The sequence below is a fragment of the Protopterus annectens genome, chromosome 10.part0 (genome assembly GCF_019279795.1).
Source record: "Protopterus annectens isolate FY-2018-M chromosome 10.part0, PAN1.0, whole genome shotgun sequence".
NCBI lineage: Eukaryota > Metazoa > Chordata > Ceratodontiformes > Protopteridae > Protopterus > Protopterus annectens.
In genome coordinates this window covers 1,015,316,483-1,015,337,573 of record NC_056744.1, presented here as the reverse complement: position 1 = coordinate 1,015,337,573, position 21,091 = coordinate 1,015,316,483, and the positions used below count along the sequence as shown (strand labels likewise).

The window sequence follows — 21,091 nt, the reverse complement described above, 5'->3', positions numbered from 1 at the left end:
TATCCTAAAACTAAAAAGATCATCTCTACTTGACTCCAAGTAAACTATTCTCTATCTGTTAAACCTAGCACTTGCTCCTACAGTACTTATTACCTTGATACGGCACTCTTATAGATAGCACCCCAAAAAGGCAAACCCCCATTTCTCGGTCACCCACGTCCCCCGGAATCTCTTTTAAAGTTTTTTTGTCTAGTCCTTCTAGCATGTCGAGGGATCAGTTGCTAGGGTCCTCTCCTGCTCAGCTGGTGAACCTGGGAATATTGAGGCAATGTTACAATTGCCTCATGTACACAGACAACCCTCTCCTCCTCCCACAAAACACAAATACATGCGAGAGATGCAACTATACGGCCAAACTGGAGGCTGAGCTCTCTCAACATAGGACTGGCAAGACCAGTCAGGAGGAAAAGGTTACCACACACACTATAGACCCAGTCTCACATAGTACCATCTCAACCTCAAATCATACACATAAACACACAAAGACATACTCGGAGGCTCTGATCAATAATCTACCAAAACAGCAGAGGCCACCAAAGCAGACACCCAAACAACCACCACCTCAGAACACAACACCTGCAACACATAGACCTCACAGTCAGAGTGTCAAACAGTCACAGCCCTTAAGGCCAAACACAATGCCAGACACACTAGTCATTGGTGACTCCATAGTCAGACACACTGACGTCCCGCTCACCAGACTGAGTAAGGAGAAGGTCACAGTAAGCTGCCTGTCGGGCGCTAGAATCCGCCACATAACGCATGCACTCAGGTCTCTCAACAGCAGGTACAAATACGACTCAGTCATTGTCCACGCTGGTGTAAACGACCTGAGACGTACCTCCTTGGACTACATGAAAAGAGACATTGAGGAGCTCTCTCATTATGTAGCCCAGGCAGGTATGACCCTGACCCTGAGCAGTATCCTACCTTCACCAAGAATGATGCCACAATACAGAGATAAGATGATCAGCTTTAACAATTGGCTTAAACTCTGGTGTCATTCAAAGGGGATCCAATGTCTGTCTGCCTGGGATGACATGCTGGACAAGCCACGCTGCTTCGCAAGGGACGGCTTGCACCTGTCACCCTGGGATTCGGATATTGGCAAAGGCTCTTGCCACCCCCATAGTGCCTTTTTTAGGCAAGGCTCAAATTCTAAACCTACCACCCTAGAACACAAAAAATGAAAAAAACTAAGGGTAATGCTGCTCAATGCCAGAAGTCTAAATCTCAAAATGCACGCACTCGAGGCCCTTCTCAGTATGGAGAACATCGATGTCTGTGCTGTCACAGAAACCTGGTTCAAGGCTCCTGAGAGCACCCCAGCACTATCAGGTTTTACCTCATATCATGCGTTCCGGCCCCAAAATCCAGAAAATACCAAGAAAGGAGGGGGGGGTATCCATATTCATCAAGGACACCCACACCTCCAGACTGGTGGCAATGCACGATGCATCGGAAACCATCCAGGTGCAATTAACCATAGGCAAGACTGCTCTGCAAATTGTAGCATGTTACAGGCCACCCTCACAAACTCAGGAACCTCACATGGCCTTCCTGAAAACACTAGAGGGGATAAATGTATCACCAAACACCATCATACTAGGTGACTTCAATTACCCTAATATAGACTGGGTACACTACTCAAGCCCAAACACCCTAGCCCAAAAGTTCCTGGAATTCATAAACTCAAATGCCATGGAACAACTAGTCACCAGCCCACAAGAGGAGACAACATACTTGATCTCATCATCACGAACATGGGAGCACAATGTTCAAGGACGGAAGTATACCCCTCACGGGTGAGATCAGATCACAAACTAATCTCGCTGGAGGTCCTCATCCCACCCCACCTGAAATAAAAAGACCACAGTAAAGAACTTCTCGCAAGCCGGCTTCACACTTCTAGAGACTCGTCTGGTGTCCTTTAAGGCCCCGAGCGGAAAACAGTACTCAAGCCGCTGAATCACTTACAAATGCCTTCTACCAGCACCTGCAGGACTGCATGGATAAGGCAATCCCAAGCAAAACAAAGACTTTGTACCAAAGGCAAGCGTCCAGTCTGGTGGACCCCAGCCATAAACAAACGCTACTACAAGATAGAGCAAAATCCTTAAAAGGTAAGACACCCTTGATCACTATAAGTAAAAAACTAAGAGCTCTCATAAAATCATCCAAAGCAAATTTTGAGAGAAAAATAGCTAAAGACTCAAAAGACAATCATAAGGCCTTCTTTAGCTATGTTAGAAACCTGGGAGGAAACTCCCAGATATGTTCAGAACTAGTTCAAAATGATGTGAAGATTACTGATCCTACAGACATTGCCAACATACTGGCTGACAGGTTCAGTGCAAACTTCTCCCCTCCCCAAAGGAGAGATATCTATACCAAGTGATTGCAGCCCCCAAACATCTCCAACGCCCAAGTGAGAACTGCTCTCTCCAAAGCAAAAACACAGCATCCATGGGACCTGATGGTGTCCCCGGCTGTGTGCTCCACGAACTCAACGAGGAATTAAACCCACAGCTAGGACAGCTGTTTAATCATAGTCTTACCTCTGGATACGCACCCAGGGAGTGGCGCACTGCAACTGTGGTCCCACTTCACAAAGGCGGTGCCTCCACCGACCCTGGAAATTACCGCCCATCAGCTTGACAAGCCTTATCTGCAAAGCCATGGAGAGGATCATAATGGACCTCATAAATAAAGACATAGGGAATTTGCAGACTTTGGATCCATCCCAGTTTGGCTTTGTCAAAGGCAGATCATGCCTTCTAAACTTGGTTGACTTTTTGAAACAGTCACCAAAGCCATTGATGAGGAAAGGCAGTCCATACAGCCTACCTCGATCTGGCGAAGGCCTTCGATACAATACCCCACTCGGGTATCATTGAAAAACTCATCAGCTTAAATGTTAACCCATACATCACAAGATGGGTTGCAAACTGGCTGAGTGACAGAACACACAGGGTCAGAGTTGCTGGCGCCATGTCAGACTCAAAGCCTGTCACAAGTGGTGTACCACAGGGCTCAGTCCTGGGCCCACTCTTGTTTGGCATCTACTTTTCCGAAGTACAAGCAAACACAGGAGGGTTAGGGCTGACAAAGTTTGCAGATGACTGCAAACTGGGCCATAGTAGAAAACACATCTGACACAGATATCCTTCAGAAGGGTCTCACAGAAACGGATAACTGGTGCCAGAGCCATGGCCTAAAGTTAAATGCCAAAAATGCATAGTCATACCCTTCGGGAAAAACAAGGTTACCCCTAGCTACCAAATAGGTGGCAATCCACTGAGCACAGAAGAAGTTATCAGGGACCTGGGGACCCAAGTTGATAGTAGTCTGTCATTCGACACCCATGTAGCCAAAGTAGTTAGGAAGACCTTCTACATTGCCCACCTTATCATGAAGGGATTCTCATCTAGATCAAGGGAGGTCATAGTCTCCCTATACTCATCACTCATCAGACCAATGATTGAGTACAATGCCCCATTCGGAATGTATCTGACCCGACACTTGCAGCAGCTTGAGAGGCCACAAAAGTTCGTCACCAAAAGGATAAAGGGTCTCAAACATCTGTCCTATGCTGCCCGACTGAAAGAACTCCAACTCTATTCAGTAAACACCGCCTGCTCAGAGGTGACCTTTGCCTAACATACAAGGCCATGTCAAACCCAGATTTGATGAATATGCTTCACCTCAAAAAATCTAGATCCGTCAGAGCCACAAGGGCGGGAGACTTAAACCTTGACACGGCTATTAATAGGACGTGCTGGAGGGATAGATTCATCACCCAAAAACTCCCTATGCTGTGGAACAAAATCCCAGTATATGTGAGGCAGAGCACCTCGCTGGCCTTGTTCAAGAGAAATCTTGACCAATGGATGGGAGATCGCAGATATACCCCAGGGATTACCTCAGTGTCACTGCTCGACAGAGGCACAGCAAAATAATGGGTATAGTTCCCCATACTAAAGGGGTGGCGTAAGCCACAAAACTATGGGCTAGGCTTGTAAATGCCCTCGGGCAGATAGCCTAGTACGAACCTATGAACCTATGAACCTATGAACGAATTACTTGGAAAAGTCTGGCGTCATTAGTATTGCTTCTAAACACAGTGTATCATTTAGTCTCCTAGAGGCTTGTTCAGCTTCATCTGTTCACTTAACATTCATAGGAGCCTTACCCTTGATTGGGTCAGTCAGGGTGCAAGCATTAGTAACAAAATTAGGAATAAAAACAGTAATAACTTACCAGATCAAAAAGGCCTTAATCTGTTTTTTAGTGGTGGGTGTGGGCCACATATGTACTGCTTCGGCTTTCTTAGTCTGTGATTTCACTATCCCCTGGCCTATTAAATAGTCCAAATAGCAGGTTTTTTCCATGAATAACTCATGCTTTGCTGAGTTAACAGTCAGCTCAGCTTAATACAGGGAATCTAGAATGGTTTGGGTTTTAGGGAGATGACTTTCCTTATGTTCAGAAAGTATTACATCATCCAGGTGGGCTGCTACATATGTGGTATGGAGTCTAAGAATTTTGTCTATTAGCATTTGGAAAGCTGCAGGTACTCCAATGCCACCAAAAGGCAGGACTCTGTAATGGAAGAGTCCATCTTGTGTGGAAAATTGATTTTTTCAACTTCTGGAATTTGTAGAATTTTCCTTTGGTTAGGTCCAACGTGAACTGAAACCTAGCCATAACCCAATTTTCTATCAGTTCACCCACTTTGGGATATGCACCAAATTTAGATATTCTTTAATTTCCTGATGTCACAACAGAAACTTATAGACTCATCATGACTAGGAACCAGTGCAATGAGACTTTTTAACTCACTATGGAGTTGTCCTGTGACCTCATGATCGAGCATTTTCTGAACCTATTTCTTAACTGGCATTGGGGCTCTGGTATTTTGTGAGGTTTCCAATTTAATTTCTTAGTAGGCATGGTTTCTGTATTGTACTGGATCAAACTGATTCTGCCAGGTAATTCTAAAATATGTATTTATCCCAGAGCACAAATTCCTTTACATTTTGTTTCTAAGGCATTGCAAGTATCTCATTTATTTTAACTTCAGGACATACTGTTGGGGTCCTTAATTTTCTCTGAAAACATTATGAATACTTCAGTTTCTGTCCAAGGCTTCAGTGCATTCATGAAGCACAATCTGTTTTTTATTTCCTGGTAATCTCACACTACAATTTACTTCACTTAAGTCTGTACAGTTTTAAACAGTCTTTGCCACTTTATAAGGAACTTGTGTTCAACACTGTAGTACAAGGAATTCATCTCTTGGCTTGAATTCTCTGAGATAAGCATTTTTGCTATGTGTTATCTGATGTGTCTCCTGTGTACTCTCCATATGTTCATTTAATATAGTCATTATAGTTCTTAATCTGCCTTGCAGGTCTGTAAATGCTCTGCCACACTTTCAAAGGGAGTGTTTTCCTCCTGCCTTGTTTCTTTTGCTATATCTAGCAAGCCTTGGGGATGTCTGCCATATAACAGTTCAAATGGTGTGACTAAAGTTAGGAACTGGGGTAGTTTCCTTATGGCAAAACAAATGTAATGCTAACTGCTCACTTACAATACATCAGTTATACCCAAAATGTATATATCTACTGTATACACTGGGACTAATTGTGCTTTGAAATAGTTTCTCTATCTGACCACATTGTTTTGGCAATGACCTACTATCTGTTATCTCCAACCTTCTGCATCTCTGGACATCTTCTTTACACAATTTTATTTGCTTAGATATATACATTTACTAAATATTATTATTATGATTGTTGTATTAAGCCTTTTGTCTTGGCAAATGGAAGAAAAGGGTCTTGCACTATTGTACTCATTTGGTTAACAAAAAAAATAAATAAATAAAAGAGAAAACATGGAAGCACTTTGTCTCAGTTCCCCCTTCTAGTTCTGTAACCTTTTGTAACACAGGCTTTAAAGTTTTATTAAAATGCTCACTAGCCCATCTGTCTGAGGGTGGTATATATATGCCCTTGGGTGTGTCACTTCAAAAAAAAAAAAATGACAAAATGTATGCATTAAGCTATTTCACTTTAAAAAAAACTGACAAAGTTTATGCATGACATGAATGCGGTACCCTAGAAATAATTACTTGGGGACTTCCTATTCTAGGGAAAAAACAGTACCAGTTCCTCTGCTGTGAACTTTTTAAACTCTTTATAAGGGTACCACCTTATTAATCTTTGTTGCATAAGCTGGATGGCCCTTACTTGATTTTATAAGTGTACCTATGGTGCTCACTACTATTCACTCAAGTGGGACTTCCATGATTGGTAAGGGTATCAAATATGTCTCAAACCTGAGGTTGGGTGCTGTCTTTTAACATTCTGTCCAAGATGCACTAAAATATTTCTTTGTCCTTCATAATACCTGGCCTATAAAATCCAGCCAGAATCCTAAATTTGATGCTACCTTTCCTAAATGACCATCAGAAACGTGGTTATGCACTTACTTTATTACAAATGTTCTAAAAAACCTTGTAAGTAATAACTGCCTTAGTATCTGTTCTTCACATTAGGTTATTTTGTAGACCAGTTAATTTCTTAGTTCAAAATATGGGTATGAAGTGGGGCTGTTTAGTTCCCTTATTTCCTCTTCTAGTTTTACTCTATTCTCCCTACCTCTATACAGTATATTGCCTTCCCACTGGGTTTTTTTAAATTTGATATGACTTATATGATAGTCAGGTAGATCAGCATTAATTTCATTATTATTCTGACATAAAATGGAGGTCAAGGTCGCTTCTCTTATAACTACAGTTATAGACTCCTCCCCTTCATCTAGTTCATCCTGTGTAAAAGGTAACTCAAAAATAATTTTCCTCAACCAGTGGTACTGTTGGTTTCTCTTTCTTTACTTCAGTAGTTATCTTATTTTCTTTCATCCTAGATTCTTGCTATTGGTTCTTACTGTCTTCTTCAGTTTAAGACTCTGTTCAGCTTCCCCTCTGGTATGAGATTCCATCTCTGTTTCTTTACTGCCTTCCATTAGTGTACTCTTAACTCTTAGTCGTTTCCTGCCAGCCTCCAAATCAACCACATTTATTACTTTAACAGCTGGACTCAGTATTATATATATATATATATATATATATATATATATATATATATATATATATAGGACTGCAACAGAATCCTGAAGACAGAAATCCTGAGACCAAAATCTTGAAAGTTCAAAATACTGAAAACTCAAAATACTGAAAACACACAGGATACCAACACTTATTATATTCCAGCACAAGTACATACAGAAACATATTACCCTTCAACTATATGTAGGGGGGCAAGCCCCCTTGCACCCCCTCACACCCCCTGCTACTTAAATATATCAATTCTGAGATTGCACTTCACGCCACTAAGTGCAATCTCGGAGTTGATATATTTAAGTAGCAGGGGGTGTGGGGGGTGCATGGGGGCTTGCCCTCCTGGTTATACTTGGAAAAGAGTAATATGGTTTGTGTTTTACTTGTTTCTGTCTGTACTTGTGCTGGAATTTAGTAAGTGTTGGTATCCTGTGTGTTTTCAGTATTTTGAGTTTTCAGTATTTTGAACTTTCGAGATTTTGGTCTCAGGATTTTGGTCTTCAGGATTTGGGGTTTTCAGGATTCTGTAGTGCTCCTATATACATATATATATATATATATATATATATATATATTTTTTTTATTTATTTTATTTTACACTTGTTGACTGGGATAGTCCGACTGGATATATGTCCATTTTCAGCGGAGGCCTGGGGAGAAAAGCTCCAAATAAATAAATATTTTAGTTAACAACAGCAGATGCATATATATAAAACCCTTCCATCCATAGCCAGATCTTTCTTTTTTTGGTACTGGAGCTATGCTTTTCTTGCAATGCATCCAGTTGAAAATCTCCCCCATACCTTCCATAGCTCTTTGAACTAGAAAAAGTGTTGGCCAGTTATCACAACATGTATTAAGTTAGGCACAAGTGCTACAGAGCGTAACACTTGCTTAGAAAGATTTGTATTGCTGCCTGAGTTATATGGTACTCACTTTTGTCCCCGTGTGCACACATTCTTTCAACTTTCAGTTTACTAGCTGTTTTATGCTTGAACAAATACTTTCACCTAAATAATGTAATCACTCTTCCCAAGTTCAGTATCCCTTACCTGTGTTTCCCTTCTACCACAATATTACATTTAACAAGTTTAATAGAATTATAGTGATGAAAAGCAGACTGTACTGCTCTAGTAGTTAAAATTTAAACATTACTGCATTCCTAGTGTCACATTCTATTGACATGCTTTTAGATATAGCTTGTTAGTTAGCAGTATCCATTTTTACAAGTACAGCATTGCTGTTAATAACTACGAAGCATTCTGTTATGTGCACCTGTCTAAAACATTTAAAATAAATTGGATAAGGTAGTAAATTTTTCCCTTATCTGCAGCCACATAAACCTACTTGGTGAAATGCATATTATTAGCCTTGGTGAATGCAAGTATACTTAGCTGCAAGTCTGAATCTGGGTTTGCAATTTTAATTAACAACAAATGTCCTATTAAAACGACTAGCTGTTAAGACTTAAGGTAACTTTGGAATACCCATTTTCTTAACTTGCTAAGGGTGTCCTTTCAAAATTATCCACAGACAAGATTTCTAGAGTTGTACTTAAATTAGTTTACATGAGCTTCGAGCTACAATTTCAAAATATGTATTCAATCAGTCATTTGGTCTTTCCTTATCTGTCCATACTGAATATTCAGTTGTGAAATGTAAGAGACTGTGCCTTAAGTGAAACCCTATGCCGAGCCAGAATTTCTCATTTTAGCTATTGCTAGTTGTGTGCATCAGCATCCTTGAGGCCCATGTATGCTTTTAGTGAGACCCAGGTTAGATATGAGAACAGTGTCCTATGCCATTCAGCTTGGGACCAGTTTTCTTTATCTGCAGAGCTCTCAAATATCAACAAATAGGCCTCAAACTCATCTGTTTGGAATTTTTTCAGAGGTGCACTGATTTTTTTGAGATTCTCAATGAGATGGATGACTGGTTCATTACAGTGCACAGCTGTTGCTGAAGGAAAGCAAATGTTAGTGACAACACTTCTGTCTTGGAGGCTGAAGAGGCATTTGCCAGTGGTTGTCCTTCTTTCTTGGAGGCTGAGCAGGTGTTGGCCAGTAGCTGCAATACTTTGTAGAAGAGACATAGCTGGCATTAGGCACCAGTGAAAATCACAGCCATGTGGGCTGGCAACTGAAATGCTACTTGAAGGGCCCTGAGGACAGCAAAAGCAGCAGGCTGCCATGGAGAGGTAACACGTGGGTGCTATTCTGTAACAGTCTAATTGTAGCATCTTTTTTTTTTTTTTTGTCAGAGGGAAACAGAGTGACATCATTCTAGGGCTGCAACCTGATTGGTGTGATGACATTGTAAAGCTGCAATCTTTTGGGTGTGTTTAACGCAAAAAAAGCAGACCTGATTGCTTGCAGCATATCACTTCATTCCACGTTTTGTTTTTTTAATTAGAAGTTAAAGCACTCAGTGACCATAATTCTCAACTGACTCTGATTTTGACTCCTGTTTTTCTTCTGCCCCTTATAAATTTTTGATGTTCTGATAAAACACTGACAATTAGTTAGTCATTGACACCATGCATTACAGTTTTGTATTTTTTATTGTACTAAAAATGCCTGTCACAGCAGAAAGTGCCATTCTACTAACTTTTTTAAGTGAATTAGAGTAATAGTTAAAAAATGCAGCTCATTTTAGATGTTTCTCTCACCCCCCCGCCATTATTTTTTGTGGTTTACATTTAGTGCATGAAATGCTCATTGCATTTAAATGACAATGTTTCTGCTGTGAGCCAGTACATTACCAGAAGGAGGTGTCATTGCCCATCAGCACGCGTTTAAAAATCCTAGCTCATGGCATGTTTGCTTTTTAAAGAACTCATTATCATATGTCAGGTTGTAGTTTGTGATAACCCCTAATAATATGGTATAAGATACCTGTCCCGTTATAATGTTTTGATTAGATGTGATTTTGAAATTGGTATTATTTTCATGTGCAGACTTTTGGGCAAAATAAAAGGCACTTGCTTGGCAAAATTTATTCTATAAACAAAACAAGAAAGGGGTTAACACAGACAGAGGTGTGGAAGAACTGGTAAAAAAAAGGTTTTCGGAGAGACTTGTGACTGTGTTTCATTGCATGGATCTCAGCTGTACCTATTTATAACAAATATTCCTAATTTTAAATCTTATATTTCACACTGTTCTACAATGAAAGTTTTGTAAGTATGAGAAAAACAACTAACCATACAGCGAGCTGCCTAACTAGTGAAAGCTGCTAGTAAGGGTTCCACATTCTGCCCATTAGTTCCACAATATGAGAGGTAATGATCCATATTTTGGTGACAGAAGATTGAAAGCCATGTGTGGTCCTTTGGTGTTTGGCAACCATTTTTTGTCTTACTTTACACCACTTGAGTGGCAGTGTACTGTCACTTTTTTCACTAAAACCAACCAGTATGGGGTTTGTTTGACTGTGAACGTGTGTGCACATGTGTAAGTGTGTGTGTATATGTATCAAGTGTCTGGGTTGAATGGCTGTGTGTGTTTGGGTATGCATCTCTGTGTAAATCTGGATTTCTTTGTGTGATTTGCATGTGTCTCTGAATGTCGGTGTTTATGTGGATGCATGCGGCTCTGTGATGGTTTACATGGGCTGGTGTGTCAATCTGTATGCTTTCTTATGAATATGGGTGACTGAGTATGGCTGTGGTTTATTGAGTGTGAGTGGTTCTCCGTGTGACTGGCTGCCTTGATGTGATACAATGTCTTGTAATGCAACAGCATTGCTACAAAATGCCAGTCATTGTCTTTGCCTAGGTGTGTGTGTGAGTGGTTGTCTATGGGACTGTCTTCCTCAGTGTACTACAAGGCTTGTTAAAGAGCATTGTTTCTATATGTCAGGCATTGTGCCTGGACTGGTTACCTTGGCATGGTGCAAAGAATTCTGCTAGTGTAACAGTTGGACAAATTAATGCCTGTGTGTATGTGTGTTTGTGTGTGTGTATGTGTGTGTGTGTGTGTGTGTGTGTGTGTGTGTGTGTGTGTGTGTGTGTGTGTGTGTGTGTGTGCGTGCGTGTGTGTGTGCGTGCGTGTGTGTGTGCGTGCGTGCGTGCGTGCGTGTGTGTGTGTGTGTGTGTGTGTGTGTGTGTGTGTGAGACAATAGTTCTCTGTGGGACCTGGACACCTCATGGAACATAGGCATGGATAATCTTAGGCATAGGTGACCTAGCTGGCCTCATGTAGCACCACTCAGTCAGGGGTGTTTTTCTGACTTCTCTTTTCCCTTTTTTCATCAAGCTAAAGCAACACTCTGGCTATTTTATGTAGCAGCACCCTCTGCTGCAAGCAAACATTGAACACTCAATTTCCGGGCTTTTTGCATGGTCCTACTCCTGATTGGTACAATGAATCAAAGAGCTTTTGCTCTTTGATTTGTTTACATTATGGTGGATAGGAACAAACTGAAAACCAAGAAATGTTGAATGATGGAGTATAATTGGCTGCAGCATCAGCATCAAGAGTTTGTAGCCTATGGTACTGTGAGGGTCTGTAAAAAGATTGATGGTGGGATGAATCTACACAAAAGGTTGTGATTTGCTGCAGACATTTTATTAATCCTATGCAAGCAGACAACATGTTGTTCATATTTTCTAGCTGTCCCTGATGTCACATGACTTCATTCATCTTGTCTTGTTTTATATTGTATATGTGGTTTCTAGTAAAGCTTGTGGTTTCTGCTCAATATTTAATGGTTGCAGTTACTAAATGGTGACAGACATCTGAGTTGTAGACTTTGGATCCTTCAAAAAATTTATATAGGAGCAATATCCACAGGGTCCAAATGGAGAGAGGATAAATCAGCAAAAAGGAGAGTAGCATTGCTGAAATTGAATTCATCCTGAAGTCTTGGTGAGTACCTTCATGAGGTGGATCCTGTTTTTCACAAAATCTCACCAAGATGACACTGATATATAGACTGGGTTTATATAGCATATAGCATGGACAGAACTAGGTTGAAAATTAAAAAAGATAGCTGGGTGCACAAGACATAGGATAAAAACGTGCCCAATCCTAATAGGCACACTGGTGCCAGGACTGGAAAAAATGACAGTGTAGAATCCTCAATACACAGAAACATTCCTACAATGGGGCTAGGCTAGGCCGGGGGGGGGCATGTCCCCCCTGTTGTAGAAGGAAGTAGCAGTACACAAAAAATCACAAAAACTGATAGGCCAAAGAAGAGCCATAAAGTCGACATACTGGATGGACTATTGAGGATAAGAAAGAAATGATGTATTGTTACTATTATGCAAAAAGCCCAGAATTTCCAGACACAAGATATACAAAAAGATTAAGAAAGAAATTAGAGGCAAGAATAATACTTCCACAAGAAACACTGTCCGAAGCTTCAAATAAAACTTTCTGTCATTAATATAACAGATTTGTGAAAAACAGCATACAGACCAAGAAACTTTGATCTATTTGGAAAAAGAAGGATCTGAGGAAGTGCAAAACTATAAACAAAACCTAGAGATTTTTGAAAAGAATATAAAAGAAATATGGGCATGGGAATGAAAGAGAGATTTGATATGGTGCAATATTTATGCAAAGGCAAAAGCCAAATTAATCAATATAAAGAAGGCAGCCCCAAAGAAATTCAAAGAGAAATACAGGCAAAGGCATTCAGATATGGAAAATTTCATAATAAAAAAAAAATATATCACAAAGAGGAAATGTAGAAAAGAAGATTAGTAAAGTAGAAGTTAAAAAAATAGAAATTGAAGTTATGGAGTGTCTGCAAAGTGAAGGATTTTATGTAGGAGTTCTAACACAGGGTACATCACAGCTTGATGGAACGAGTCCCCAAAGTAAGGAGAAACAGGAAGATCAGGAGACATCTGAAGAAGAAGTATGGACTTAGGAAAGAAAAAGAGATTTAATATGGTGCAATATCTATGCAAATAAGAAAACAAAACTAATCGATACAAAAAGAGCAGCACCAAAGATATTTGAAGAGAAATACAGGCAAAGGAATCCAGACCTGGAAAACTTTACAATACAAAAAATAAGAAGACAAACAAAAAAAGTAGAAAAGGAGATCAGTAATGGAGGAGTTAAAGAAATAAAAACTGAAGTTATGGAGTACCTCCAAAGTGAAGGATTCAGTATAGAAAATCTAATTCAGAAAGCACCACAACAGGATAGAGCAATGGACATCCAAATTAAGGGGAAAGAAACCAGTGGAACGGGAAGTATATATGAAGATGTTTTGGAGCCTTCCACAGAAAAAACAGTATAAATGTTCACTTGAAGCTGGACAGCAAGGGAAGAACCAAGAAACTGGAAACTCTGACGCAGTTAATGTTGAGGAGTGATAGGCTAGTGAGTTTCCATATGACAGAGCAACAGATGGCACAGGATGAAATTAAAGAGAATGTGCCACAGGAAGACGCTATAGAACTTTATATAGAATGCCCACAGGAAATGGAAAACAAAAAATGTGTCCTCGGTTTAGAAGACAATGAGCTAAGAGAAGAGTTGCTTGATTTAATAGAGATAGATAGACATATTAAAATCAATGAAAGAAATAGGCTGCAGAAGGTCAATAAAACCCCAAAAGTCAGAAGTCTGATAAAACAAATGAACACAGAATTAGGATTGTCCATAGAGATCTATGTGATATAACAGAAGTAAACAGGATATATACTGTGCAGCTAAATTAATAACTGATAAAGTTCTACCACAAGAACACAGAGTAGTGAGAGAAAGGAAGGAGAGAAATCAAATACCATCATGGTAGTACTGAATAGAGAAAACTATAAAACAATTAAGACAAGCAGTGTCACTGTTAGAAGAGTATAAAAGAGGGAACAGATCAACAAAACTACTTAGAAAGATAGATGTGATAAAAGCAAGTAGAACACAGGTGGAAAAACATAAATATAAAGGAAAAGTACAAAATAAACAATTTATTGATGACCCAAAAAAGTTTTATAGAGAATTGGGAAACAAGGTAAAAGGAATTGAAAGGCCACCAAAAAAAGAAGAAATAGGTACATTTTGTGTTTTTGAAGAACCTGTGGAACATAACACAGATGCTAAATGTATAGAAGAAGTAAAAGAAAGAATAAGAAGTTTAAAGGTACAGGATATGAAATGGGATGAAGTAACAGCTAGAGAGATTGAAACAAAGTTAAGAAAAGACTCTGATTGGAAAACCCCCGGCCCAGATGCAGTACCTAACTTCTGGTTAAAAGTAATTAACATATTTGCACAAAGATTTAGTCATGAGTAAGAACTATTTGTGTGCGCACCCCGAACAGACACCAACCTGGCTAACAACAGGAAAAACAATGCTCCTACTTAACAGTGAACCTGCAAGCTAACCTAAAAATTATAGACCAGTAACTTGCTTTCTGATGACGTATAACCTATAGACTGGAATTGATACAGACAGAGTTTATAGTCATTTAGAAGAAAACTCAATTATGGCAATAAAACAAAGTCATATGGAACAAAGGATCATTTGTTGTTAAAGTCATAGTGGAGAACCATAAAAAGGGGAAGAATCTAAGTATGGCATGGATTGACTACAAAAACATTTGATAGTATCCCACACTGATGGATAAAAGAGTGCTTAAAAATGTATAAGATGCACCCTGCACTGATCAACTACATTACAGTGACCATGAAACAGTAGCAGACCACTTTGCAATTAAGCCATGATAAAGGACAAATTATTACTCCAGGGATAAAAATTCAGTGGGAGATATTCCAGGGTGACTCTCTGTCGCTGCTGCAATTCTGTCTTGCCTTTAACCACTTAAGCTATCTACTTAACAGCTTAAGCCATGGCTATAATTTGGCTCTTAGAAGACAACAACGTGTAACGCCTTCTCATCCTCTCTTTGTTGATGATTTAAAACTGTATAGCTCATCGGATGAGGAACTGTAAGCACAACTGCAAGTTGTCAAACCTTTTTCAGATGATATAAAAATGTCATTTGGTCTTAATAAATGTGCAAAAGCAACTTTTGAAGCAGGAAAACTGCAGCACCAAGAAAACATCAGTTTGGGACAATAATGTGATATAAAACAACTTGAGCAAGTGGAAGTGTATACATATTTGGGAATCGATGAACAAGTGTGAATAGAACTTAGTAAGGAATACTTTAGAAGACTTAAATTAATCCTGAAAACAGCATTGACATCTAGGAACAAAATTCAAGCTATAAACCAATTTGCTCTTCCTGTCCTAAGTTACAGTTTTTGAGTGATTGACTGGCCCCAAAATGTGTTGGCTAGATTAGACAGGAAAACAAGAAGGATGCTTCAGGCTCACCAAATTATTTATAAAAATCAGTGCATACCAAGATTATATATTTCCAGTTCTGAAGGATGTATGGGCCTCCTTGAAATGGGTTACATGTATAGATCTGCAGTCATGGGACTGCGTACATATCTGCTGATCTCACAAGACACAAACATAGCGAAAGTTTTGAAATGTGAGGCGAATAAATCTAAGATGGCTTCCCTGCTTAGTCTAACAGAAGCATATCGGCGTCAGGCAGGAATGGAAATCAAACCAAAAGTAGATAAAAATAAGGCAGCAACTGAATGTGCCAAAGAACAAAATAAAATATAAGGTGAAGGACCAGATAAGAAGGCAAGAAATGTGGAAAATGAATAAATATAGTTGCAAGTAAAGAAAGGTTCTGGAAGAACCTCATACTGATCCGGAATGAACGCAGGAATCAGTGGGGATCCAAGAATTTGTAAAAGGGGGGGGGGCGCAGTCTGGTCAGTTGAGTACCAGGGTGAGACTGGGAAGTGGGACACTGGGTTTGGTGGTTGTGGAAAGATTACCTTAAAAAGGTCTGATGTGTGGAAAGACAGCAGTATACATTCAGTTGCACATGATGTTGTTCGAGATGTGGTAGTAGAAACAGGTGTTTCCTGTGTAGCACACAGTACACATACAGGTAGTACACGTATTTTCAGATTCAGAAGAGATGGTTGGTTACCTATACCAAGCCACAGTCTCCTTCCATGGCATATTGGGCATATGCACTGTTATGAACTTGGAAAGTATCCCACTGAAGGTGAAAACAGCCATGGAGAAATATTTAGTTTTTTTAAATTAAATAATGACGTATAGAAACTGAGAAGTTCAGAAGTTCAGTTAAGTTTAAGTATCACAGTAAGGAAGGAAGCAGATGTCATGTAAAAAATCACAAAAAACAAATACTTTGGTCACAAGCAGTGTCTAAAAATATTGTAACCACTGCAGCATTTTAGAAAGGATTGTAAGTGAAAACCAACTTTGTTATGCAAGATATAATATAAACTACAGGCACAGATGTTTGCATAAATTAGTAAAAGCTACATTTAAATGATGTACCAAATAACTAAACTGCTAAAACTTTCCTAAGCAGACCATAATGTTTTTGGACAGTTTACTGTTCTTGCAATGATTTTAACCACAATTAATATTCTTTTGGAAGACTTTTAATAACAAAAGCCCTACTGTACCTTATCTGTTCTTTCAACAAGTTCTAGACTGGGTGTGGGAGGGGGAGGCAATGCCTGTCTCCAGGAGTTCAGAAATGTCAGTATTGGCTGCCTTCTTTCTCAAGTCAAAGTCCACTGAAAGTAAAAAGAAAAGGTAAGGAAGAAGCCTGTTTTGAGAGGAGAAAGATGGAAAGTAAAGGAAGAAGCGTGTTTCAAGAAAGAGTACGAGAGAGAGAGAAAAACAGGAAAGGAAGAAGCATGATTTGGGAAAGAGTTCAAGAGAGAAAGGCGGAAGAAGAAGTGTGTTTCAAGAGAGAGAGGTTTCAGATAGAAAAATGGAAAGGAAAGCAACAGGAGTGTTTATAGTGACAGACAGAAAAGAAGTACATCTGGAGAAAAAGTACTGTAAATAAGATTACTATGAGAGCAAATGGTTGTTTCTCAGTTAGGACTTGGGGAATTGTATGTATAACATTGGTTAGACATATACAGGAGTGTGAGCTAGGCATGCTAGAAGAAAAACAGATCTGTTTGCTAGCTTAAGTTCAGGGAACTACATGATGGAAGTCCCCCACTACCATAAATTATGCAACTGAGTTTCCCACATTTGGGGAATCATAGTAGTCAGTCCAATTAAATGTTCAATGACTCAGGCAACAGAAGTAGAAAGGGCTGTCACCAAGCTTAAGGAGCCTATAACAAGGAAGGTAACAAGAGATCCTATAGGGGTATTAGAAATATATCAAAAATTTTATGAAAGTCTGTTTAAAGTGGAGAAATATGGAAATCAAGAAAAGATAAAAATGGAATTGTTTATGGAAGAAATAAATATGCCAATGTTAGAAGCAGATGAGGCTCAATTACTAACAGGAAAGGAGGAGATGAGATTAAAATTGTGATGTATAACCAGTCTACAGGAAAGTCCCCAGGAACAGATGGTATTCCTGTGGATGTTTGGAAGCCAAGAGGGGAAAAAACTGTTAAAGATCTGGAGGGTTTTGTTTAACAGTATTTTAAGAGGAGGAAAAGTACCAACATCCTGGAAGAAAGCTGTGGTAGCTACAATACCTAAATAGGGCAAAGATCCATCAGAACCAGCTTCATACAGGCCCATTTCAATACTAAACCATTATTATAGGGTTTATGTTTATAATGGCTAAAGGAATGGCAAATGTGATACCAAGACTGATAGATATGGATTGATGTGGTTTTGTGGAGGGGAGGCAAACATTGACAACATTAACAGAACAGTGATGATCCAGTGGGAAGCAGAATGCAAGAAAATAGTATACCATTGTTGTTGGTGGGTCTTTCTGCAGAGAAAGCATTTCACAGAGTAAGCTGGGACTTTATGAGGGCAATGGAATAATTTGCATTTTGATTAGGAGTATACATGAGGGATTGGAGGTGAATATTAAAGTAGGTGGGGTCCTCTCTGATAATTTCTGTTTGAGCAGAGGAACATGGCAGGCGTGTCCTCTTTCCCCTTTGCTATTTGCATTTTATTTAGAACCACTGACAAAGAAAATAAGGGACTCAGAAATTCAAGGATATAATTTGCATGGTTTGTCAAGAAAAGCCGTCTCCATTTGCAGATGATATTATTTTATACCTGACAAAACCAGAAAGGGACATTATAGTGTTGTGCAGCATTTTGAGAGGGTTTCAAATCTTTTCAGGGTACTAAATTAATGAAGCTAAAACAAAGGCAATAGCAGTAAATTATGTGCTCATACTCAAATTGGTTCAGCAATATCCACACTTAAGGGTCATGATAAAAAAAGATTCTGGTGTGGCAGCTAAGGATATGTGGGAAGAGAATAAAACATAATACAAAAACTGAGAAAATCAAAGCTCTGTTATATGACTATGGATAGTAAGATGCAAGCAGTTAAAATGTTTTTAGTCCCTTTAGTCGTATACGTAGGCCAGGCATATTTTTATCAACCAGAGGAGAAGTTGTGGATAGCAATTAACAGAGATGAAGGATTTTATCTAGAAGGGGAAGATGGCAAGAGTTAAGTGGGATAAGATGACTTTTCCAATAGAACAAGGCAGACTGGGATTACCCGATTTGAAGGGGTATTTCAGAGCTACACATTTAATACTGCTATACATAGCACAAGGAAAAACACTATAATTCAAAGTGGATGATGATGAAATGGGGGGAAGCTCAAAAAAGAAAGAGACTGGTATTTTGGATGTAGATCTTTAAGGAGAATAACAATAATCATACAGAATGTTATATTCATAAAGTAGAGGAAAGTATTCTAAGAACTAAGCCAAGATTGGAATGGAGAAAGGAGATTCTGCCGATAGGGATGACTGCAACTAGGGATATAGACAATAGGCAAGATGGTGGCTGGAATTTATTGGAGAAAATTGGCAAAGGAACCAATGTATTGGGAGCTAATAACTAGGAAAAGGTAATAGAATGGGAAGATGCCAAGAATTTGCACTGCAGGTTAGAGATCCCCTTCATATCAAGGATCAATATTAGAGTATAGGCAAAGAGAAATAAATAGGGGGTCTTAAACAAAAGACAAGGACTGGCAGAGTTTTTAGTAGAATCTGGAACAGAAGCTGCCATTAAAAAGACTAATTAATAGAATATATAAAATATTGCATGATAACTATAAGAATCAATCAGAAGAGGTTAAAAAGGATTGAGAAGAGAGATTGGATAAGCAATTCACAAAGAAACAATGGGAGGATATATGTATGTCTCCCAAATATGCAACAAAATCTAAAAGATTTAGGATTTTTGCTTGGAAATGTTTACATCAATATTTTATACTCCAAACAGACTCCAGATAATTTTTTCCTCGGGTAGACAGCAAATGTTGGAGGTGTGAAGGGGAAGAAAGAGGTAATTGGGAATATATTTTATGGAACTGCAATGAATTGGCAGACTTTAATGACTCCCTGCAGGCAGTACTGTCTGAGATGCTGGGTAGGCAGATTGGTATAATGAGGGAAGATGATTTTCCTGAGATATGATACAGAATCGAAACTGCCTAAACTTGGTAAGGTCTTGCTGAGTCCAATTATGGTGGCTGCCAAAAATGCAATTACTAGAAAATGGAGATCAAAATTTAAACCAACTGTACTAGAAGTAGTGAATATAGTAACAGAGATAAAACTGGAATTGAGATCTTTAGAAAAGGGTAGGAGCAAATTTCACAGGAATAAATGGGGATCATGGGAACAATGCATACAGGGAGGAATGAGGCTTAAAAAAAGCAGGACGTAAATGAGATATGTAATATTTGACTGGAAATGATTGAGTAGATTATAAGTGACGTATAATGTTTACAACTGGGAGTGTGTCAGTATGGTTTGTGATGTAAAATGGTTGCAAGTAGATTGTGCTGGTGTGGTTTTTCATTTATATAAATGTATGATTGACTACATCATTAAGTGGTAGTTTAATAAAGATGTTTCTTGTCTAAAAGACGAAAAGGCAGGGACTGAATAATTTATGTAATGTTGTTTAGGGTATATGATATATAGCAATATATGTGAAGTATAATGTTTATAAATGTGAACTTGTTGCAGTTTGATTAAATGTAAATTTGCCTATGACACAAGATGGTGTTAAAAAGCTGTTGAAGTTCCTGAAATGCTACACATCACATTAGCAAAAGATTGAAAATAGCAATGGAAAATTATGAAAAGAATTCAAAACTGAGGATCACTCAGAAACATTTCTGTAAGCATATACATCTGATTTCCCATTCCTTAAGCCAGTGATTTTATAAAAATATGTACCTTATTTATTTTACAATTAGTTGATAATGACACCAACTTTGAACTTCTGGGAAAATAAAACTCTGACAGCTGTTAAAAAAAAATCTGAAAAATTCACAATGGAATAACACTACAGTAACAAAATCATGTCTAAAGGAAAATATATTTCCTCCACATAGTATTTAAAGCAATATTTGCCCAAACTAGTGGGTCTTCAGTCTTCACCTAGTTGACTTTATTCATTCTTCCTCTTCCTGTGGGATGAAGACTGGGCTCTTGAGTCTTATGGGAGCTCACCAGTCCTCCCTTGGGGGTATACCTTGCCCATCTTGGGTAATTCTTCAGGCACATCTTGGGTTAATGTCTTGTAACTCATTTGTTCTCTTCCTTAGGAGCCCAGAGGTGACCTGCCCCAGTTCAAGATGAAGCCTGTACTCTTATTCCTCCATCAGGTGAGAACACTACAGCCAATTTGTTTCCCAGTTCTGAGCATACCAGCCTCCTTACTCAGTTAAAGGTGAGGGCTGGGTGCATTAAATGGGCCAGTAAGTTGGTCAAGTGGATGACCTCGCTGAATTCCACAGCAGTGGTATTGTGAGTTTTGCAGTAGCTGTCTGTCAGGGAGTGTGTATGCACATTGCTGCAAATGATTTCCCTAATTTTTTGTGGAGCAAAGATCAATAGGCATTTTTCTGCCAATGATGTATCTGCTTTCCAGCATTTGTCAATAATGTAGAGTGTGGGCTGA

General features: G+C 39.0%; 1 protein-coding gene and 1 non-coding gene across 4 annotated transcripts in view; both read right to left on the bottom strand.

The window, feature by feature from the left end:
• Nucleotides 1–21,091, bottom strand: part of LRRC39 (leucine rich repeat containing 39) — a 365,433-nt gene that overhangs the window by 272,960 nt on the left and 71,382 nt on the right. The window lies entirely within an intron of this gene.
• Nucleotides 17,140–17,304, bottom strand: LOC122814602. The gene has a single exon (XR_006366834.1). It is a non-coding gene; the product is annotated as a U1 spliceosomal RNA (small nuclear RNA).